General features: G+C 30.9%; 1 long non-coding RNA gene across 3 annotated transcripts in view; it reads right to left on the reverse strand.

The window, feature by feature from the left end:
* Window positions 1-581: 581 nt before the first annotated feature.
* Window positions 582-23,738, reverse strand: part of LOC143253240 (uncharacterized) — a 78,264-nt gene continuing 55,107 nt past the window's right edge. For 2 of the 3 annotated variants that reach the window (XR_013029468.1, XR_013029466.1), the window contains 3 exons: window positions 19,752-19,803; window positions 1,757-1,899; window positions 582-884 (listed from right to left, as the gene is read on the reverse strand). This is a non-coding gene — a long non-coding RNA (uncharacterized LOC143253240). Of the gene's footprint in view, window positions 885-1,756; window positions 1,900-2,833; window positions 3,249-19,751; window positions 19,804-23,738 lie in introns of those variants that run through there. The other variant, XR_013029469.1, reaches the window with a different exon arrangement.

Consider the following 23,738-nt stretch of genomic DNA (forward strand, 5'->3'; position numbering starts at 1 on the left):
GACAATAGTATGTTTATCTGACACACTGAAAATGAGTTCTCTTGAGCCCAATCTTCCAACTGTACCGTAGTTTAATGTTTACTAAAATACGTGATTATTTCAAGTACCTTATATTGTCTTCCTGCTTTAAAGAAAAGTTTAATTTAAATTAAGTTGTTTTCTCGTTTCTGAGATTCCCACTTAACTAATAGTACTTTTTAAAAAAAATAATGAGCTGGTTTAATTACAGTTTAATTGCACACGTGAGTTGTAGGAATTTAAACATGACAATACGTGCCACTAACACTAAAAGACTTAAGAACACACGCTTGTTAATGGTAATTCTCAAGGGGTAGGTGACCTTGCTTTTAGAAAGTAAACAAAATCGCTTTGTCATCAAAGAAACATGATAAATTATTACTTCATGATAACGTTAAATAGGTTAAAAAAACAACATGCGTGTGTTAATTTTTATAAATGATCGATTGGAAACATGAATAATTTATTTGAAATGAGAGAAAAAATACGGATACTATTATTTAAGGCATATATTCAGTGTTAAATAAAAATAGACAATAATATGACTACAAATGTTAATTAACTGAAAGAATAGTTCAAACTTTCAGTTTTATCTGCTTCTTTTTTATTATAGAAATACTGGGACAAAAACAATAACTGTATTCGACAAATAAGGTAATTACTATTGTTAGGTTTCAATTTGTTTTCCTAAAAATTAATTAAATTTAATAGTATATTGGAAGTTCAGTCAATAGAACACATTGTAAATATACAATACTGTAACAGAATCCGAATTGAAATGAAATCAATAATATTGATTTCTAACAGGCATATTTTTGTTGTTTCTCTTCTCTTTCTTTCGACAAATGGAACAAAACGTGAGCCAGCTATGGGGATAGAAAATTTATTAAAATCACCTAAATAAATAAAACCAACAGAAGCACATTAATAAAATTAGTAGTCTCTGGATTAATTAAAGATTAATTCAAAAAGTAAAGAAAAACTCTGCAAAGCAACTAAACAAATAAAACTAGCAGTCTTTAGATTAATTAAAGATCAATTCATCATAAAGAGTACAGGTATAAAAATATAATGGTACTCTAAGCAAATAAAACTCATCAAAATAATTTAAAAACTCATTAAATATAAAAGGTTGCTAATTGTTAGAAAGAGAAATTAAAATGATATGCTACAGTTCGTTTTTATACTATGAACAATCAGATTCTCAACAACTTGACTGAATTCTTACTTGTTATAAATCTGGCTATTTAAAATTTAAGCAATATATAATGATACTTTGGAAAACAACAACATTGAACAAACATTAAATTATTTTGAAGTTATGATTAGATAATGTTCCTAAAACCCTCATCTGTTCTCATCAACATAAAATAATAATATTTAATATTCTCTCATAACAAAACACACCTAAATATGTACAATAAAAGGAAGATGAAAGTATTTTTAGTAAGATATCTGTTACAAACGTTTTTATGGTTGAATAAACATGGGATGGAATTTTTCTAGTTTGTTTGTTGTTAAGCATAGTGTATGTAGATGAAATAGTAGTTTGAACACAGAATAACATACGAAGCAAAAATTTCGATATTTTAATGAGATTTTTATTCACGATTTTAAAAGATAATTAGTACAAGTTTGCTCGTTGTTAAGCATAAAACAACACAACGGGCTATCTGCGTTCCGCTTGCTGAGGATATCGAAAACTAGTTTTTAACGATATGAGCCATCTTAGACTTACCGCTAAGCCACCGGTATAGAATTATTTTCACGTATCAGGAATTACAGCTTCCCCAGCGGTACAGCGGTATTTTAGTGAGCTTCCAACGGTGGAAAATGGGCCTCGATGGGTTAAGCACAGATATCCCATTGTGTAGTTTCGTGCTTAAATCCAATGCAAGAAAAAAACAGCAAAAATTACCATTATTTCAATTATTGGCTATTATAACTCAAATATTTTAACACAATCCATGGGGCGTTATCAAAAAATTTAAATGCACAAGAAATAAGAAGACACAAATGAACACTTCAAGTGAAAGAATTACAATTTTAAAACTTGGACGTACACTTGAAAGTAAATTTAAAATGGGTTATCTGTTGTAGAAGGAACAGGTAAATATGTTACACGAGCCGCGTCTTTAAAGATTATAATATTTCTTGTGATGTGTTACTAAAAACGATGGCTTAACGGCTTACAAAGCTAGAAATCGTGTTTCAATATCGAAAGTGGACCGATAACAGATATCTAATTGTGTAGCGGTGCGATGAATTAGAAACAAACTAAATAAAACAAAAAATGTGTGCGAGAAAACCTCATAAAACATTGTTTTTTTCTGATTAGTTTAATTCGTGTTTTTTGTATTTCAATGCACTATGGTGAAGTGATATAAAGATTTACATTACTAAGTTCTTTGTTTATCAGATTTACCGTAGATTATATTTAACATAACGCTGTTATTATAAATTATTTATTTTACATTCTATATTAAAGCATACTTAAACCGATTTCAAGATCGCTCATACTTACCATTCGTAAGACGCTTTTAACTAATGTAATAAATAGCAAGAAATATGATGTGTGAAGTCGAGTTGCTCAGACTTTAAGTTAGGAATCAGCAGAAAAACATTCTAAGCCAATATTTAATTTTTTGTCTTTTTTAGAGATTTGTATTTAAGAGTTTAAAAGATGCTTAGTGCTAGAAAACAAGTGCATATTTATTGTTGTAGCGTCGTTAATGTATTAAGTATGTTCGAAATTTTTAAAGTTACCAGTCGCTGGAATAGAGGAACCTTCGTTAACATTTACTTCTGTACTTACATATATACATATGAACGAATTATATTTCTCCTAACTTCAGAAATAAGGATTCATCAATTAAATCTTTCAGTCTTCCTGATAATCTTCCTGATGTACAAACATGTTCTCGAAGACGAATCAAAATTGCGACCGGCAGTAATAGCTGCACGGCAGCCAACATCCAAGACACTTCAGATCAAGGTTAAAAAATGAACCAATGCATCCCTTAAGTAGACAGTACATACGAGCCGGTGCTAACTCTAGATCTTCTCACAAGTAGATGAGGGTGTTTCCACATTTCCCATACATAAAATGCCCTTACATGACAGGTTAACCCCCAGTAATCATCTGGTATAAATTTTACAGCTGGGTAAGCTGAAGCAATTAGGGTAAACTGTCTTACCCAAGAACTTGACGGCTTGCCGCGCGAAAGCCTCAATCCTGCAAACTTTTGCCTATAAGTCCAAAGGCCTAGCGACTAGACGATGCCGACTCCCACGTTTTCACTCTCCATATGTATATTAGTAACAAGAAACAAAGAAAGTGTCAAAAGATTTGTATCCAAGAGAAGAAATATTTAATGCAAAAAATATCAACCCTTCACACACTTATTTCTTTTCGTACCTTAAACTGCAAAACGCACTTTACTTTGTACAGGAAAACCAACCAATCCAAAACCACCAGCAGCTTTGAAAATTCAATAATTCCTAGTTTTTACTTATTAAACGAAAAAGCGTATATTTATTTTCCATGTAAAACTAAAACCGTCACTTTCAATTTTTTACCGGTACTATAACTATAACTGTTTCAAGTGATATTAAGTCCTTTTATAAGAAGTATAGAACTAATATTTTTACTTCATTTCATGTGGTATATTAAACTAGTTTTGACAATATGCTAGAGAAAATGAGAGTTGTAAGCACTGTGTCACAGATGTGGTTCCCTGCTGATCAATATCAGGTAAAAAAACAAAAAAAGGGTTAACTTCTGGAGAAAAGTTGCAGTTATAGAGTTAAGCGAAACGTATTGATGGCGAATTAAACGAGAGAAGATAATATGGATAAGTTGGGTACTTTTTTTTTCTTGTAATAGAATTACCTCAAGATGTCTGACAGTTCGCCCCTAGTTTACGGTGAGAATTTCATTCTACCCTACTTTTATGAAACTTGGAGGAGTTGCTTTTCACTACAACATCTGTGTTGGAGATTTCTGGTCGTAACTGTACTGTGAAAACGAGACAGAACAAAGTAATTTTTGCTGTATAGTAACACTTCATTTGTTTGCATGTTTTGTTGAATTTCTAACAAAGCCTTTGTGGACTATCTGTGTTAGCCGTCCTTAATTTTGAAGTGTTTTATTAATAGGGGTATAGCTAGTCAACACCACCCAGCTAACTCTTAGACTTCTCGTTATCGATATATAATGAGATTGATCTTCACGTTACAACGCCCGCTTCGAAGAAAGGATGAACGTGTCAGGTGAAAGGTTTCGATCCCCTGACTTACAGGTTGCAAGTCGACAACCCTCAAACATCAAGTTATCCAGGTCCTATTTATACTTGATATCTTCTTTTGAAAATATTTTTAAGAATCTTAGAGTGTTTGGTGTTTTACTGGAAGTCGCTGTGGATTATAAATATATATATATATATGTTAGATTCCTTGTTATAGCAATCTGGGTGGCTCAAAATAACACAAGGAAGAAGCAGGTACAATAAATAATACGGTAAAACAAAAACATCAACGTAACAAGAATTCAAATTATAAGTCCTGCAACCTTTAAAACACTTAGTTCACCTTCTACACACATAGTTGTTTTCGAAATTCCAAAACTCTTAGAACACATACTTTTACAAGTATTTTATCTCACTCCTGGCTACAATATACTATTTTCGTAAATACGAGATCTGGAGATTTGTTATCATTTAATATATAACTCTATGTCGACGAGTGTCATCTGAATAGCTTTATTTTTAAGAAATTCCCACACCTTATTTATTTATCGTCCTTTTACTTGTTTTTTTTTTGTATATTATAGTGTTGCGGATATTTAACAAATCCCTAGTTTTGGAAAAAAAAAAATAGTGTACCCCAAAATTAAACGGTCTGTGCTGTTTTTAATATATTACTTTTATAATTTATTCGGTCATTATCAAAACCAAGCATTTTCAATTTACAAGAAACTCGGTAGACATCTTCTAGTAGATAGTTTTATTAAATTGTCTATCATTTTGGAAGCCCAGATAATAGCTATTCCAAATTCAAATATCCAGTACTATTATTTACATATTACTTTGTAATATTCTTAATATAATTACTAATTCGTCACTATTAACTTTGTTGAAACTCAGCGTAAATCCATCACACTTAACTGTCTATAAACTTGTTCGAAGGCATGTTTATTGATAAAATAAAGAACAATCACAACAGAATTAATTAATAAGAAATATGCCTTAAAACTTAATCCTATGAATTACTTCAAGTTCTCTTAATCACAAAATGTTTGTCAACTTTAGTGAAACTCATAATATATCAACCTCTTATAACAGTTTGTCGTCGTGTTTAATTGCTTAGCAGAGCAAGCTATGTTTACTTCAAATCAAATATCAACAAATGTTATTCATTATTCTCAGTAATTCAATCGGAGTATTCAAATCACCTTATCTCCGTTTAATCTTATTAAAGTTACGCAAATATCAAACACATTTCATAGGAGCTACGTGCAAAACAGCTTGGTAACATAAGAGATAGCTCCCCAAAAATAAACCTGTTCTTCAAATGTTTTTCTAAATAGTTTATTCTAGCTAGTCTAGTTGATGATATATGTATATATACGTACATATCTGAATCTGACAAATAATTTTAGTATACATTCTTAGTACGTTGAGTAAAACTATCTAAAAGTAAGGTATACGATCGATACTCAATATAATTTAATTCAGGTTTAAATAAATATTACTTTCTGAATTCGTTACAATCTGAGATTTTTGTTTTACGTTTGTAATTGATGTAAATGTTCCACAATCTATAAGTTATTGGCAATAAAAAAATTAATCGACCAGAGTTGCGAAGATGGTTAAATACAGATCACCGATACCTCATGTAAGCAATTAATTGTATGAGATCTGAAAAAGCGAACATGTGATTCAGTAGGATAATAACTATCAATTGTACCATTAACATATTCACTTGCGTGAAGCTAACATATATTTTCAATCATTAAACTAAACTATTATTAAGTTAATAAGCTTATTTTTAACTGAAATTAATCAAGTTTCAATGAAATGTTACAATGTGAAAGGAAAGTACAACCCATGTTAAGAGATAAAATTATAGTTAAACAACAGAAACTCAGATTGTGTTTCTTATAGCAAAGCCACATCGGACTATCTTCTGTGTCCACCGAGAAGAATCGAATCCCTAATTTTGATGTTGTAAATCAGTAGACTTACAGCTATCCCAGAAAGGGGACTTAACTCTGGGAGTTTGTTTTCTTATTAAGCACAGAGCTTTAAAATGGACCATCTTTGCTGGGCTACCACGGGTTTCGAAACCCGATTTAGTGGTTTTAGTCTTCAGATTTACCATTGTGCTAGTTCCGAGGGAACTGTAGAAATGAATATCTATTTCGTATATGTCTAGTACTGAAGTAATTTTTAAAAAAACAATCACGGTTGGTATGTCACAATATAAATTTGTGACATGATATTAGTTTAGTAACGTAAATGAGAAGCTAGCAGTTAAAATTCATTGTGGTAATTAGTTGTTATGAGAACAGTGTACATCTTTGCAAAAATCAAACGTTTCTGCATTGCAGTCAATACTTTACTCGAGTATTACAAGACATTATTCTTAAATCTTTTAGATCACACTAAACCATGATATAGTAAAATACTGAGTAATAGAAATTGCTGCATGTAAAATGAATAAAGTTTTTCATAGGTTCCAAACATTTGTTTATTCATTTCCTAGTTAAAATAAATGTTGGATTCTTATTAAGCTAATTGTAAATGGAGTGTTTATTCGTGTAAAAGTGTATTATGTTGCAAGATACGTGAATTATGTTTTATAACGAGCTAGCTGTTCACTGATGTCTCTACATCCCATTTCTAATTAATGGAAAATCGATTGAGGCCATAGTGTACTCAAATTACTCCTAGCTACATAAAGTACGAAAAGCGTCAAGTATCAGACCAGCACCCGTTGATGTCACCAATATACCAGCATTCATTATGTTTTAGGATTTTGTTTAGTGAGAGGCTTTCCCCGCTGATACAGCAATAAGTCTACGATTTATAACGCTACAATTTGCCCGATGTGACTTTGCTATAAGAAAACACTCACACATTGATGAAAACCTCTGAAAACAAATTCTGTAAGGAAACACAAAACATTCAAGCTAACAGTAGTTTCTATGTTCATATCTTTCAGTTTCTTTTAAGTGATGTCACTGAGATGGTTACTTAACTTATCAATTACGGCATACCTTTACGAGTATCTGTAACTGTATGCACAGTTTAAAAGTATGTATTGAATTTAGTACATTCACACAGTGTAAACAAGAAAACATTGAATTATATAGTAATGGATCACGTTATTATTGTGCAAAATCTTTTATTACGTGTGAAACAGAGAAACTGTTATCTGAAAGTTATGCAAACTTAATACATTTAAAGATGTGTCAAACTTAAAAGTTTTGAGAAGCACGTTATTCTAATGGTTTGCAGTAGCGAGATTATATTGAAATAAGGAGAAGACTCTAAAACTATAGCTCTTTTTATTTTAATAATGTATTGTTAGAGTTACAAAATAACGGTCTATTAAAGACACATAAACGGGGTACTTTCTTTGTCTCCAACAACAATACCTTCATTTTTCAGTTTTGTTACATAAAAATCTGCTTCTGTACGTATTAAATCCAATAGCTGCTTCTATTATTGTTTGCATCCAGGCAACAATGTCAGTTAATAGATGGATATATGGTTGTAAAACATATTTTGTTATTATAATACTAATATATGTGTGTGTGTGTAGACTGTTCAGATTGCAAGGCCAAAAAAAAAACTATTGCTTGTAAAAGAGACGCAATTAAAACTGATGTATCTCTACATTTTCTGATAACTGTCTTACTGATATAAATTTTACCTTGTTCATATTGTAGTTTGAACGTTGGTTTTACCCGTGTGTTTTTTATGTGGAACGCTTTTACTTTCTAGGCTTTTTGTCAGAAAACGTTGTTGTAAAATATCATCCAACGTAAAGTGACGTTTTTTTCAGAGTTCATCTTCTTTTACGCATGTTTTAACTAGCAAAACACTTGTATATATGCATATCATAGCGAATGTTCTTTTTTATTTTGGTGTCAATGATAAATACTCAAAAATATTTTAGTGCTTTTGTGTGGCCTTGGTCATTATTTACAGGCATTGTATCTCATATTGATTGTTTTTATTTAACCAATGGAGGTGTTATTTTACCCGAAACTAGATGAATTGCATTGGTAAATGCGGTGAATAAAACGTCAGTAATAAGTTTACTCAAATTTCAACAGAATAATTACATTTTAAACGAACTCAGTGTTTATGCAGATTTAAGACACTACTGGATAAGTCTTATTTCACCAAAACATGAAGCACATAAAAGTTTAGAAATTATCAGCAATAATTGTTTTCAAGTTTATTGCTTGGTATTCAACGAACTATTTCACTAAGCTATTATACCGTGAATTTCCTTGACGCTGAGAGAACGTCACCAACAGCAATAAAACTCATAAAATCTCGTCCTCTCTACCAATTATCTTGATAAGATGTGTAGAAAAGCTCAAACCCACCATGAACATAAATTTATAATAGCTGGGGTAGTAAAATGCCGAACTTCACAAACTAAATATATACAATTTCGAACTTGTAAAGACAGAGTTGCTAATCTAATCTATTTTGATAGCAAACATTTTGTTTACTTATTTTTTGGTTGTTTTTTTTTTCGTCTCTTTCAAAATCCTCCAGTTACAATATTTGGCTTGAAAATGTTGGCGAAGTACATTGTGGAAATAAAAACACAATTTATGACAAAGAATATACTACAGCGTTTAAGGAGAAATTTCTAGCACCCAAATTTACTAAGTTAGGCTTCCCACAACGAAATGACAATATGATTATAAATTACCTGACTAAAAAGATATATGGCACAACCTGTTTCATTTTGCAGAAATAGCTTCATCAGTTCTGAATATAATCTACAATGCGCCAAACTTGAATAAATCACTTAATACTAGATATTCGGTGAACTTCTCCAATAATGTTAAAGTAGTTTTCCTGTGTGAGGGATATATTAATCTAGAAATCTCTATAGTATAAAAAAAAAGCTCTTCAAATGTTTTAAAATCATATGTTTCTGACTTAGTGTCTGTGACGAATAAAAATTTTATCTTTTAACTAGCCGTTCTGGAATAATAATTGCAGTGAAAATCCTAAACTATTTTGGCTTTATTGTATTTTTTGTCGCCAGTATTTTCATATGAGGAGCTCCTAGTATTGAATTTCATATCAAATAAAAAAATCATAATGGCCACATCCATCTTTAATATAAACCAAAGTAATCGTGTATATTGATTGCTTCTTCACTTTTTCAAAGCCCCATGCAACTAAACTCAACCTAATGGGTCAGCGGTTATTTTACGAAATTATAATTCTACGATGGAAAGTACGATTCCTCCTGAAGAACACAGCGGAATGAAATACACAAATGAGAAATTTAAGGCTCTGACTACCACAATTACAATGTGTTATTTTTTTATCCACTCTGTTCTTAATATAAACTGAGATACAGTTTCTTTAATAGTGATTATTTTTTCGTTTTTTTTTACTGTATGAATAAGAAATCAATATTTCACAAAGTTTAACACAACTAAGCCATGAAAGAGTTTTTTACTTGTAAAGATGTTTTAATATTAGATATATGTATATTATTATTTTTTGAATATTTATAGATGTTTTAATATTAGATATATGTATATTATTATTTTTTGAATATTTATAGTTTTTTTAGTAATTTGCGGTAAAAATAATATCTCAGTTCAAATATTGAAATACAGTATTTATAAAATTCATCAATAATTACAATAATTTTACACAAACTTCAATCTGTTTTCAAACATTCCATTCTTATCTTTTTATTATTAACTATTAATAATAATTCTTAATTTCTGGTCAAAAAAGATAAGACATAGTAAAGATACAGATATAAGAACCTAACATATTATGAATTTGCTGTGTACCAAATTGAAAGTAGTTTATATAAATCGTATAAGTGATAACTAGCATATCTTGATTACTGACCGGTTACCACCTTGAGATATATGAAGGTCGTTTTGAGTTTCAAAGTGTCTCCAATATATAACACATTTTATTAAATATCTCAGATTCTAAATATAATCGTAGACATTCTCATGTAGTCAACGAATCCCTTGTAAGTAATGCCAATTTTCTGCAATGGAAGCCATCTTGTATTTCAGAATGGCTGTCAAACATCGACAATGCTTGTAACGGTCATTATCATATAATCCCTATCTTTTTTTAATACTTATTCTTTTAGGTCAGATTTATTTATAAGATCTTAATTTATTTATTCTTGTGCTTATTTTTGGATTTCAATATAACAGCCATAATTAGAAGGAGACTAAAAGATATATGTAATGCCAGTAAAGTTGATTTATCTGGTTTATTCGTAACATTTGAGCACAATCCATAAAGAAAATGTAACACTTAATAATTAATATATAGCATCTAGTAGCTGATATCTAGCATTTAATAGCTAATATCTAGCATTTAATAGCTAATATCTAGCATCTAGTAGCCAATATCTAGCATCTAGTAGCCAATATCTAGCATTTAATAGCTAATATCTAGCATCTAGTAGCTATTATCTAGCATTTAGTAGTTACAAAAATTGGAAAGTGGGAAAGGTTCATCACTCTTGATGAAAATAAAAGAAGTCTCAAATTTTTCCCTGTGTAAAGCTTGTATAGAGACATCTTGATGTTCCCAACTAAGAATTAGTTTCTAGTGTAGGCTTCATAGAAATCCTCATCTTAAACAGATATGAATGCATCTATCTTGATATCAAATCATGAAGAATTAAATTCGCAGATTCTGCGCCATATCCAACATACCAAGAATTGTTTATCTTCATGAGGTAAACTTCATCAACTGTTGCACTGATGCTGTAGTGCTTTATAGCTTATATTTCAAACCTTTGTTAAGATGTACTGATGCATGAAGTGATAAAAAAAGAATCGCTACATTAACAAACTCATAGTTCAAATTAGAGATACAGTAAAAGCATTGTTCATAGTCTTCCATGCCTTAACTAGGTGTGGTTCAACAAACCAATCTTTTGGTTTGTTCTGATTTGAATATACTTGAAAATATTAGTGAATACAACTCCCCAAATGAGAATGTGCTTTCCAATACAAAATATTTATCTGCAAACTACAACACTCATCAAGTAAATCAACACCCACATTATTATTTTATGATAATTTATTTTATAAAGTTAAGAAATATCTTGGCTCACTATCATTAACCAAATATGCATTGTATAGTCGCCTTCCCACTAGTCTTACACTTCTAAATTAGGAACAACTAGCACAGATAGCCCTCAAGTAGCCTTGCGCGAAATTAAAAAAACAAACAAACAAAACAAAAATATATATTTTTCATAGTTTATTCAGACATTTTAGAGGACTCTTGAAGCAGTAGAACACTACTTTTATCTTTAAAGCTGAACCAAACAATTATACATGATGGCCACCTTAAATTACTCTACTCAAAAGTTTTAGCAAGATATATAAACATATTATACCGTATTTTGTCGTGACTAATTTATTTCAGTTTGAAATTTTCTAAGTAAATATATTTTCAAAAAATTGCTAAATGCGAAACTAATTCTTGCCTTTATTTTACTGTTATGTGCCACACCATTTTTCTTACTCCTAGGCGAAGTAATATGGATTTAGATTTTCAAATATAAAAATTTTCTGATTTTTGTTTCACGTTAATCACAATAAAGAACAACAGTAGTGTCACTAACAAAACTAAATGATTTTATCACGTTGCGTTTATGACTTGGTCTGTATGGCTTAGTGCAATATAACTATTTCTTTTCTCTATTACAATTAATATATTTTAAAGTGTTACGCGACAATATCTGATATAAACGTTGGTTCTGTTCCATCTTACCAGATTCGTCAATGTAGTAACATCATTTTGCATTTGCTTTTGGCAAAGCTGCAAGATATTTTTTCAGAGTCACGAAGCCATTTTTCCTTCTTTCCTAAGACGCAATTTACTACGGTTATAAAATTCGAATGGTTCCAGCATTTGTATGTCTGAACAATCTGTTGAATCATTTATTCAATCCTAATGAAACATGCAGAATGAACAAGGCCGTTTTGTTTTTTTTCATATGTTGAAAGAATCATTTTAATGCTCCTTTGGGACATGAGCTATTAGCAAGGAAGAATGAAATAAAACTTTTTCGTGAATTATTTACTTAAACGTTTTTCATACAAAATTACTTAATAAAACATTTTCAGGTGACAAACTAAAATGAGCAGCAATATTTGGATCAGCCATTACTATTTGTGCAAACTTTATTGTTCTCATAAGTGACCCATTATTTAGCAGCAAGAATTACAGGATATTATGTTTTTCATAAGGCTAAAAATCTAAAGAGGAAATTATTATTTTTTCTACCTCACCTTATTTATTATTTATGTTTTGAATTATTGAAGTGAGAGAAAAATAATATAAAAAAGAATAAATTTAAAAAATATCATTCAAATTTTAATTTTTTTGCATTTCAAAATGTTTGTTTGTTTGGAATTTCTCCCAAATCTATACGCGGGCTATCTGCGCTAGCCGTCACTAATTTAACGGGTAGTCATCATCACACATCGCCAACTTTTGAGCCATCCTTTTCCCAACAAATATTGGGATTTACCAAAAAAGTACAAAGCCTCCATAGCTGAAAGGACGAGTATGTTTGTTATGACGGGGATTCGAACCTCAAATTACAAGTGAAGCGCCCTAATCACTTGGTCGGGCCGTTTCAAAATGAATGGCACAGGCTGTAGTACTTTATTTATTGCAAAAATTATATTCGTGGCAATATTATTTCTCTTTCAAAAGTTGTTCTTACTTATATATCTCACCTATTCAACTATTTAAAACAAATCGTACATAAACCTCAATATTTGATAGCAAAAAACACAGATAGTTTATCAAATTATTTCTGAGATCCACAGGTAAAGTTTAGTTCACCTTGGTTTATTTAACTTAAACGTATTTATTGCGTATTTTCATAAAAATATGTAGCATTAGAGTCTCTGCTAATGTCTTAAAAAAAACCGAAATACAGTAAATTATACGAAAAGTACAATGAATGTATGGGATTTTCGATGAAAATTGCTTCTTTGATTCTAATTTATTTTCCATGAAAAATATATAGGGTTTATTATTTGAACTTACTTGAATAACGTTTTAAATTAATTATAGCTTTGTTTCTGTGCTCATTTATGGTTAATTATGCTTCACAAATGTCGACAAAATTGGTCAAACAAATAATAATAAACAAAGGCGCGGTAGAGCAATTAAACAAATACTGACAAAGGAAGAGTACATCTTGCGCTTCTTTAAAGTAAAGTTAAATCTATTAACACGTCTGAAAGGATCTAATTTGTCCAAAAACACAGTTGTTTTATATCTACTTATTTAAAGTGGAATGGAATAATGAATGTTATATACATTACATAGGCTCAGCTAAATGAATTCTACTTTGAAGCTATTTATACCTTGATAAATGTTTAAATCTTGGATAAATACTTTCCTTATTACACTAGAGTATTTTTACTACACTGTACTGTAATTCATGTATAATACAAGTTTACTCATATTATTACAGTGATTTCCACGTCCCGATTTTTTCGTTTCTTTCTCTCTTTTTTTTTGAGCTAGTACCTCATCATTAAATAGCATTTACGCTATTAAGTTTGTAAAGCTAGTATCTGAACACCAAATAGCATTCACTCTATTACCTTTGTGGAACTAGAATCTAATCATCAAGCAGCATTCACTCAATTACGTTTGTAGAGCTAGTGCATCATCACCAAGTAACATTCACTGTGTTAGGTTTCTGGAGCTAGTGTCTCATAACCAAGTAACATTCACTGTATTGTTTGTGGAGCTAATACCTCATCACCGAGTAACATTCACTGTAGTTACTGTACTTAGTATTATTAGGTAGTCAAGTTATCCTTATATCTTGAGCAGGGTTAAGAGAATTGAACATACTTCTCCGAACACCCAGATTACGTTTGGCTATGGGCTATTTTTTGAGCTTAATATCAAATGGTTTAAAATCAAAACACCTTCCAAGGTATAGCATAGTATTACATCGGGCAATTTAAAAGAGAAAAATGGAACTTGCAAATATGAAAGGGTGCTTCACAAGAACTTCGAAGCTGAATATACACTATGAAATTATAGTATTCAAAACTACAGTATATGGATGTATTTGCAGTCCACCAGCAATTTTAAATAAGGTAAAACTGCGTCACTGGCGAATAAGCATCGAGGCTAATAGACAGTTAGTTGCATTGTAAACCAAGCAAACAAATAAATGTGTAGATGGAACGTTAAAGAGGAAATTTAAGTGTCAAGTAAAAGTCTGACAGATGACTGAAATTACCATAACTTGAACTTATACAAAGTTTACGATCTATAGAAACGTAATTGAATAAATAAACGAATGAATACATGAATAATATACAGACAGCTGGAACACGAGTTTACTTTATTGGTGTAAGAATACGTGTATGAAAGAAAACATTTAAAGGCACTTAAGGTTGTAATTATTATAGTTTCATGTTTGGTAGGACGAATGTAATTGTGGATACTCAATGAGCTAAATTACGGAAGGACATACAGCTGGAAGACTGACAAACAAAGTGATAAAGTGTGTACACCAAACAAAAAGTTACTTGTTCTGTGTAAGTACGTTGGAAAGCTGATTACAAACAACTACAATGGAAACAACACAGTCGAAAAGCCTGATGGAACAACTACGTAGCTAAATAAAGGGAATTTAGTTGTATTAAGGATGGATGAACATAAATATGAGGTGGGTAGTCGACTAATGACCAATATGTTTCGTAATTAATAACCTAATATATTTTTCTTTATGTCTGGTTTCGTCTAATTTAATTGATTATAATGAGTTTTGATTCTGTTTTTTTAGTTATAATTACAATTATGAAAAATATTTCGCAATTTAGTTTAATGTACGGGATTAGAAATAACTTAAATTGATTAAAATAGTCGACTTTCATGGGATGCTAGTAAAACGGCAGCTGAAAATGCAGTTCCTATGCCGATAATTCTGTACAGTCGAATCATTATTGGTTTTCTGGTTTATTTATATACAGCACTAATTATTTCTAGTCACTCTGTTATGCGAAATTGTCTTCATTAATGCCATTTTAATTTATCACATTTCTAATGTATCTAATTAATTCACTTTCGGTCAAAAACTTTTGATAATTTATAGGTTTTGTATATTAATATCTAATGTAGCCGCTATGTAAACCTATTACGAGAACTTTGCCTAAAGCTTTGTGTCGTTCAGAAAGTGTTTATAACTTTGTAATTTATTTGTTATCTATATATTAAAGTCCCAGAGTAAATGAGTAGCAAATTTAATCTCAGTGAATATGCTACAGTTTATCGGTTATTCACCACCAGTTAATATAGAATAAACTTTGACCAAGGGTTAAATGCCAAAAATTATCAGTTACGTCAGACAATTTCAGTGTTTATCAGCTGTACACCAAATGTTAGCCAACAAAGATAATTACTCGTGAGACTGGTACTAACAATTATAATGTAAACTGCACACTTGTAACATTTATGATTTATGTTTCTTTACACAATATTTGTGTACAAAAACAATTCATAGACAAATGAAAATATTTGTAAATGATAAAGTTTATATCACATTCACTACTTACCAAACCCACAAAATTAGGTCGTAAAATTATATCACAACTTATAAAAGGAAAATATTGAAACATCAGCTGACAGGTAATAATGCTTACAGAGGTTTCTTTCGTTTTATTAAGATTATTTTGCAGCCTCACCACGTCCTTACAGACCATGTCGCCTTGTGCAGTCATTCTCTATCTGACAACGGAGCATCTTGAAGATAGCTCTTTAGCGTAGTTTTCACTCCACAATGCTCCTTTGTAAGGTTATTATGTCAAAGTGCATGCCTTCCTCTCTGTGTGGTTTTTATAAGTCATCTAATGTACAAGGATTGTGGTTTCTCAGTTCCTGCTTCAATGATCTGATCTGATTTAATCGTTTGTTTGGAATTGTGACAAAGCTACTCAAGGGCTATCTGTGCTAGCCGTCCCTAACTTAGCAGTGTAAGACTAGAGGGAAGGCAGTTAGTCATCACCACCCACCGCCAACTCTTGGGCTACTCTTTTACCAACGAATAGTGGGATTGACCGTCACATTATACATCCCCACGGCTGGGAGGGCGAGCATGTTTAGCGCGACGCGGGCGCGAACCCGCGACCCTCGGATTACGAGTCGCACGCCTTACGCGCTAGGCCATGCCGGGCCCTGATCTAATCATACAGAAATTTATAGGAGCTTACTGAGTCCAGCGACTTGACTTGTACGTCTAAGTATGGAATAACATGAATACCTGTATCATTCTCCAGGTGCATCAAGTAAATTGCAGTCGAGCAAATATATCGTGGAAGCAGCTTGTGTCACTTTTCCTTATGAAGATCTTTCTTTATTATGTAACGTACTATTACCTCTATATAAGCGAATAACTTATGCCACTGGTTACTTTTATATTCATGTACTCTCATAAGCTACAAGACACCACTTATCACGACTTTTTACAAGTTTCTTTCTGTATTGTCCTGGTGTCCCAAGTTGATCTGTATTCATTCCTTTGTTTTCCAATATCATTAAGTACAGAGGATATCTCCAGGTTAAAAATTATAAATTTACCGTCTCAAGATAACTTTTTGATATTATTGTATGCTTAAAATGCATCTGGAAAAACTGTTATAGATCCTGTCCAAAAACGATGATTTCCGACAACATCGCACAACGTAACGCCAAACAATATCAAATTGTAGTTCTGATACATTCCGCTCTACTGTGACTTTATATCGGCTGTGATTGTCATGTAATTTCCTTAATGTAAATTCAAAATAGTTTTGATATAACGTGCTAAACCACGGGCATACAGCTGTTTATATATATTTGTTTGTGTGTGTGCGTGTGTGTATAATTGCGAAATATATACCTAATTGTCACGTTCTGTATCCTCTAAACAGTTAACTAACAAATATATATATATATACACCAAAATGCTTCTTTTCAAGAGCACATTAGGGGAAAAGTATTCCTTTTTTTTTTTGCAATTTCAAAAATTGTATATCAACTTCGTTCCGTCAGTCTTCGCAAATACTGAATGGCCAATCTGGAAATAAATTAAGAAAAATGTTTCTTTTTGTAAGGGAATTTCGCGAAATAAAAAATAAATGAGACTTCTTCTGTCGACTGATTGAAAGAAATATTTCATAGATAGGAACGAAAGGGAAAAAAGCATAGAGAGAGGAACATATTTGAGTACATATTTGTTATTGTTCAGTTTAAAGCTGTTTTTTCATGTCGGTATTATATGCATGCAGGGATCTACTATGCCATTTCGAATAGATTGATTTGAATTGAATTGCATATATTTCCTTTGAAACTTCTTACAGGTATGACAAATGTCAAAAACAATCACTTTGGTAGTGGTCTTTTCTTGCACTCAGTAAATGACAAGGATTGGTGGCATCCGGAACAAAATTCCCTTCTGCTATTTATTAAACCTGTACGCAAGACTGTGTTGGCTGCACCCATTGTCTCTAAACCTAAATATTTTTGACAAAAATGCATTGTGGTCAGTCTCCTTTGCTCAAAAACAAACGCAATGTTAATTTTCTTTATTCGCAAAAATAACACAACACATACAATGTAAACGGTCCACCAGACAATGATATTGCATATACTCGAAGGATTAGGTTGACTGCACATTCTATATTTATTCGTGATTATTTTTAGGAATATTAACGTTGAATTGTTTAAAAGGAAATCTGGTAGATAAATTTAAAGGTAAACAAATGCGCATAATTGCTGCACACAACATTTGTATCTTTTGTTATTTAACACATTAAATCAACTCCCTGTAAAACATAATAGCAAGACTGTGTTTCTCAATGTGGGAAACTGTATGTACCTTACGTAATGTGTCCACAATTCAATATACATATATTACACGCACACATTTATGTATATCTACACACAAACACACATATATATTGATAGATAGGTGTACCACACACACACATACATATATATGAGTGTGTGTGTTTTTTTTTATTCCATTTGAGTGTTATTATTGCACAGGGTATCCATATTTAGTTTCATCTGGTTTGACAACAAAATTTTTATGATATACTTTTCACAACAGAACATCATAATTTTGTCTTTATCAGGATTATAATATCAAGCGATAAAGTATGTCTACTGAAACAATAAACATTTCAGAAAGTGTTTTACAAATAAAATCCTTTTAACTGTAAGACAAGGTGAAAACATTTTCAAGATTTTCCACCTACCAATCGCTAAAATGTGCACTTCTGCTTCGTGTTGATGGATATTTTTTCTTAAGCGTGTCTTACTCAAAATTAAGTTCATCTTCATAAGCTTACGAGTTGAGCACTCTAACCACCTGGCCATGCCAGGCCATTTGTGTTAGGATTACCAACATAGTTTACGAACATTTTGTTTTTAAACTATTTTACAATTTAATACTACTCAATAATTAGATGCCGTTAGCATACGTAAAATAGTTTTTAATTATTGTGCTATTTAGTAGTTTTGCCATTATTTTGTTTTTTAAAGGTTTTGAAGTTTTACATGGTTTATACTCTTGAAAGCTATGAACAAAAGGCTAAAATCATCCCATTTCTTAAAAACAAGTAAATAAAAATTTACAAAATAAAGGAAGTAATGTAGGGATCCTTCAAAAACAATGGAAACAATACCGTAGGGACAATATTTGCATCTTCCCTATACAATAGCACCGGATCAAGATGTACTAGAATGTTACATACAAACATAGGATAAATTAAACTCAGTTGTAATTGAATAGTTTTATACATACATAGCTATATGTTAATTCGTACCTAATTTGTAGGGCTGATGCGAATGCCATATCTACTATCTTGTTTGAATTGGTTTTGAAGGAATGATATTAGCCATCCCTATATTTGCTTCATTTTTGAAAATTTTCGTCTTTACTTGTTTTTAACTCAATGTTTCAAGAGACATAGGAAGCTTATATTTATAACCAAGTTCTAAATACAATGAGGTTCGAACTGTAATATTTATTGTTTATCTATTATTGGCTGATAATTTCTTTTTCATCCTGAGCTTAATGTTCATATTAAAACATCAAATATCTGTAAAAAATAAACTAACTTCAAGGAGTAATGATAACATCACTTATATTAGAATTATGATTAAAAAAATTACTGGTTAAAAATGCTTAGAAAAGTAGATAATCCGTTTGAAACAATGTCACCGTAATGAAACTGGTTCACATCAGTGTTTTGGTTTTTGGGTTGATATTTAATAAAAAAAAAAAGAAGCAGAATAAACAAGAACAAGAAATTCAAACATTTTGTTTGATAGTTGCAAACTTTCACAGAACTTGTAGCTCAGTCATTACATAGATATTATTATAAAAGGAAACTCTGTCTAGCAATTTAAAGTTTTGTTGGCCCATTAAGAATATATTTAAAATACCATTCCAATAAACAGTTTGAGTCTCCTCTATTCCGTCTGTGGTATCGCCGACCTAATAAAAGTAAGAGAAAAAACAAACTACATTTATAATAATAAGAATCCGGGGTGATGTATAAAAATTAAAACAGCTTTAAATTATGTAATCATACAGCTATCAAAGCATCACATTTTTAACCAGTTAAGCACAAAGTGATACAATGGGCTATCTGTCCAGCACGGGTGTCGAAACGTTGTATCACTGGGACAGAAGCATTGAAAAAAACCTAATCTTTATTTTATGACGCCATTGAATCACTGACTAACTCTTATTTACAGACAGCTCATTGTGTAACTTTATGCTTAATTCCAAACCATCAACACTCCTGCTGCTCTTATGTTATTGTAATACACTTTTAGTAAGTTATTTATATTATAAAAAGTTAAGAAACTTCAAAATGATTTTTATGTTTATTACGTTTTATACTTATTTTGATATATTAAGCTCTAAGTAGTTCGTTACGTTCAACTTAAACGAATATATAAAATTTTATGAAAGGGGTTCCTGATAGGCAAAGATTTATCTGCTTATCTCTTTCTATATATTGAACAAAGGCCTTAAAATATCAAAATCATAATTTATGCAAAGAAGTTGGAAGCTGAGATGGTAATTATTTTGCAAAGTGATAACCCAAAACTAAAATTTATTTAACGAATATTATTCTGATGCTGTCAAATTATTGATTTTTGTACACTTGTCACTTCGTGTCGCTAAGTAAGTTTAAGAGTAGCAACAGCACCTTTCTCTGACAATTTGGTGTCATCTATGCCGTGTAAGCAGTTTTTCTTTGTATGACCATGAGTAATTAGGACGTAACGTGGCCCGGCCATTGGTTAGTATGCCAGTCTGTAGATTGGAGACTCCATTAGTTTGCACACAGTTGCCGCCAAAAATAACAAAACAAAACATGTTCAGCACTTTATGGTCCTGGATACATTATAAAAGTGGCAGCTAAATCCCATTTTACATATCATTTCGTATCATAAAACTGAATTTGCAATTAACCCTTTTATCTTTCAACGAAGCAAACAGTAATTGAGAATGTTAATTTACCATCTCTTTTTCGTTGACACGTATGAAGCAACGACCCTCAAAGTTTAACTTTTTAATGATTTCAATCAAACAAATTAATAGGAGGTGTAAAACGCCTTACGTTGGTTACAGACATGAAATCCCATCAAAATAAAATAAAAATGTAATGTTGGATTCCATTGGTTAGATTTAATATGGGAGAGCAAAACTTTATTTGAGTTATAACATTAAAAATAATTAACAATGGCATTTTTGTGGTTTCTTTCCTCAGTAGATCATACTTTAAAAAGTTATAATTAACCTTAATTATTTCTAATATCTCCATAAGGGCCACAAAAACAGAGGCTTTTTCTATGTAATACGATCGAACGAAATATTAGTTTGAATAAATATAAATCTATCGTATAGATAAATACATTCAATTATATATCTTCTAGTTCACGTGCAATGTCTAATAATTGTTATCGAAAATGAACAAAAAACGCATAGTATTGTTTATATCGAAAACCAAATCCTCATCAGGCATGATTAAAAATATAAACGCTAACAGCTTTCAAGCAGTGAATATCATATACAATTTATTCAATTTAATCTTCTTTTTTTTATAGGAGGTCATTAATCTCTGTAAGCTATCTCCGTTCTGCTATATTTTATATAAACAAATCATAAAATTCGCTTCATATCCTTCATATTGTTTTTATACAAAATACCTATTTTGTTTATTACTCTCACGAACAAAGTGTATGTGTGAAAGAGAAATTGCCAAGTAATAAGTCTTTCTTATATAGAAACGATCTCGTAGGTAGAAAAACTCTTTGTCCACTGTGTTGAAAGGCTTGATAATTATCATTTTGAGCATGTCTCGAGCTAATTATTACGTTTGTCAAGCCCACTGTTGAGTGAGTTCGAATGTTACAACTTCTTTTTCTTTCTTTCGTATTGAGACAGCTTATCTCAAACGGTTTTATTTGATATTTTGCCACAGTTCTTTCTTGCTGATTCATTCCTTAACCAGAGAAAGACAAGTAATTACTTCAAACCCCCAATCTCACTTATAGGCCAACACATCACACAAGGATGCTAATGAAGACAGATCGACCAAGAGATCAACCGAGATCACCCTGACAGCTGACAATTGGGGGAATTTCCTAAGTCCTAATTCTTGAAATTACCAAGCAAAAACTTCCGAAAGATTGGTTAACGTTATATCTTTTTATCATTATGTGTTTAACACTGTATGGAAATGGACAAAATAAAAGTGTAAATAACTTGACTTTCTTATCACTTTTTCGTTTGCCGAAGTTCTCGTATTGACCGAGAATTTATTTTATATTTCTTTTTCACCACAAAAGTCTTTGCTGAAAGCCTAAATCTGATATCCAGCTTGTTATGTTATTGTCATGTTATAAGTATTAACACTAGTCTGCTTATTAGTTTGATTGTAATATTTAATTTATAAATTATGACAGACTACAAAAGTGCAAACACTAGCACAGCACTATCGTGTATTAGCGTTATATGAATGTATCTACAAACAGTACAAATGTAAGAGTATAATAAATAGGTAATACATTAATATTAAGTATTAATATTAATTCTTATGTTATTAGTAGTTTTTAAGTTGTATGAAGTTAGTTTTTATATTTATTTCTTGCCAAATACTGTATTATGTACACTTTTCTATGTGTGTAAATTATTATTTAGGCTTATGCAATGTTGATTCCTAATAATAAAGCAAATTTAATTTTGCGATTTTGAAATTAAGTACAAAAGTAGCTACAGTTTGATCTTGTCCTCACAAATGATGTATTTGTTGTTTTTTAATTTGTCATGGCGTGAACCCTAACAGCACTACTAAGTCAGACAAATGTTAGTACAAATATAAACGCAGTTTATTTCACCCTTTGATTTCCCTTTTTATTCGACTGTGCTCAATATTCCCAGGTACACTAAAATAAAGTAAAAAAATAATTTTAACTATAATAAATATGACTACACTAATTAAAACGACTAATTGGTTTCCGAATCAGATGGGTTTAGTTATAAGCATTTGTCTTTTTTCTTTCTTCTGAAGCGAAAATTTACTTTAGGTTTTATAACTTAACCAATCATAGATATACCATACGGTCATTATTATTATTAATTATCATAATATTATTCTGCATTATTCGTGTATACTCTAAAATTTCTTCTGATATCTAATCTTAACTCTGGTTTCTCACTAAATGAGTTCAAAAGTATCCTCCACAATAACTAGAACTACGAAAATATTATTTTCTACGATTTTTGCTTATCAATATCTGTTCATTGTAAGTGAATTTAGATTAAATATACAACTCATAAATAAATAAAAATGTCCATTAGTGAAAACAGTTTGATAGTCTTTATTAGAAGCACATAAAAAGTAGTTTTCATTTTCACTAAAGAAAAGTTACTTTCCCTTAGAGGTAAGACAAACAGTCAATCTTTCAAGTTTTTATCTTGAGTCACAGTTGAAACTTGTTCTATCTCTAAAGACAGATTGAAGCAATAAACACTCACGGAAAAATTAATGTGGATGTAAGAAATGTAACATATTCTTGTTTATTTCAGTTCGTTTTCTTTATTTTTTAAATGCTGTTGTGAAGTATCTCATTTGAAAATGTCCCTCCAGCTGACAAAGACATCACAGCCATCAGGTTTCAGTGCTTGTTAACTTTTGTTACTAACGCTTTGATTGCCGCGAATAATTTATTCGCGTTACTTATCAGGCCAAATCTTCAAATAAATATCTTCATATTTTTAAATTTCTAAATATTTTGATAAGTTTGATATTTAGAACATCGTGACAAAATTTCTAAACTTTTTATCATGTTAAATAGATTTATCTGACCGATAATTTATTTACAACCAATAATTTTGCACTTTCGATAACGGTG

The sequence above is a fragment of the Tachypleus tridentatus genome, chromosome 6, assembly GCF_004210375.1.
Source record: "Tachypleus tridentatus isolate NWPU-2018 chromosome 6, ASM421037v1, whole genome shotgun sequence".
NCBI classification, from domain to species: domain Eukaryota; kingdom Metazoa; phylum Arthropoda; class Merostomata; order Xiphosura; family Limulidae; genus Tachypleus; species Tachypleus tridentatus.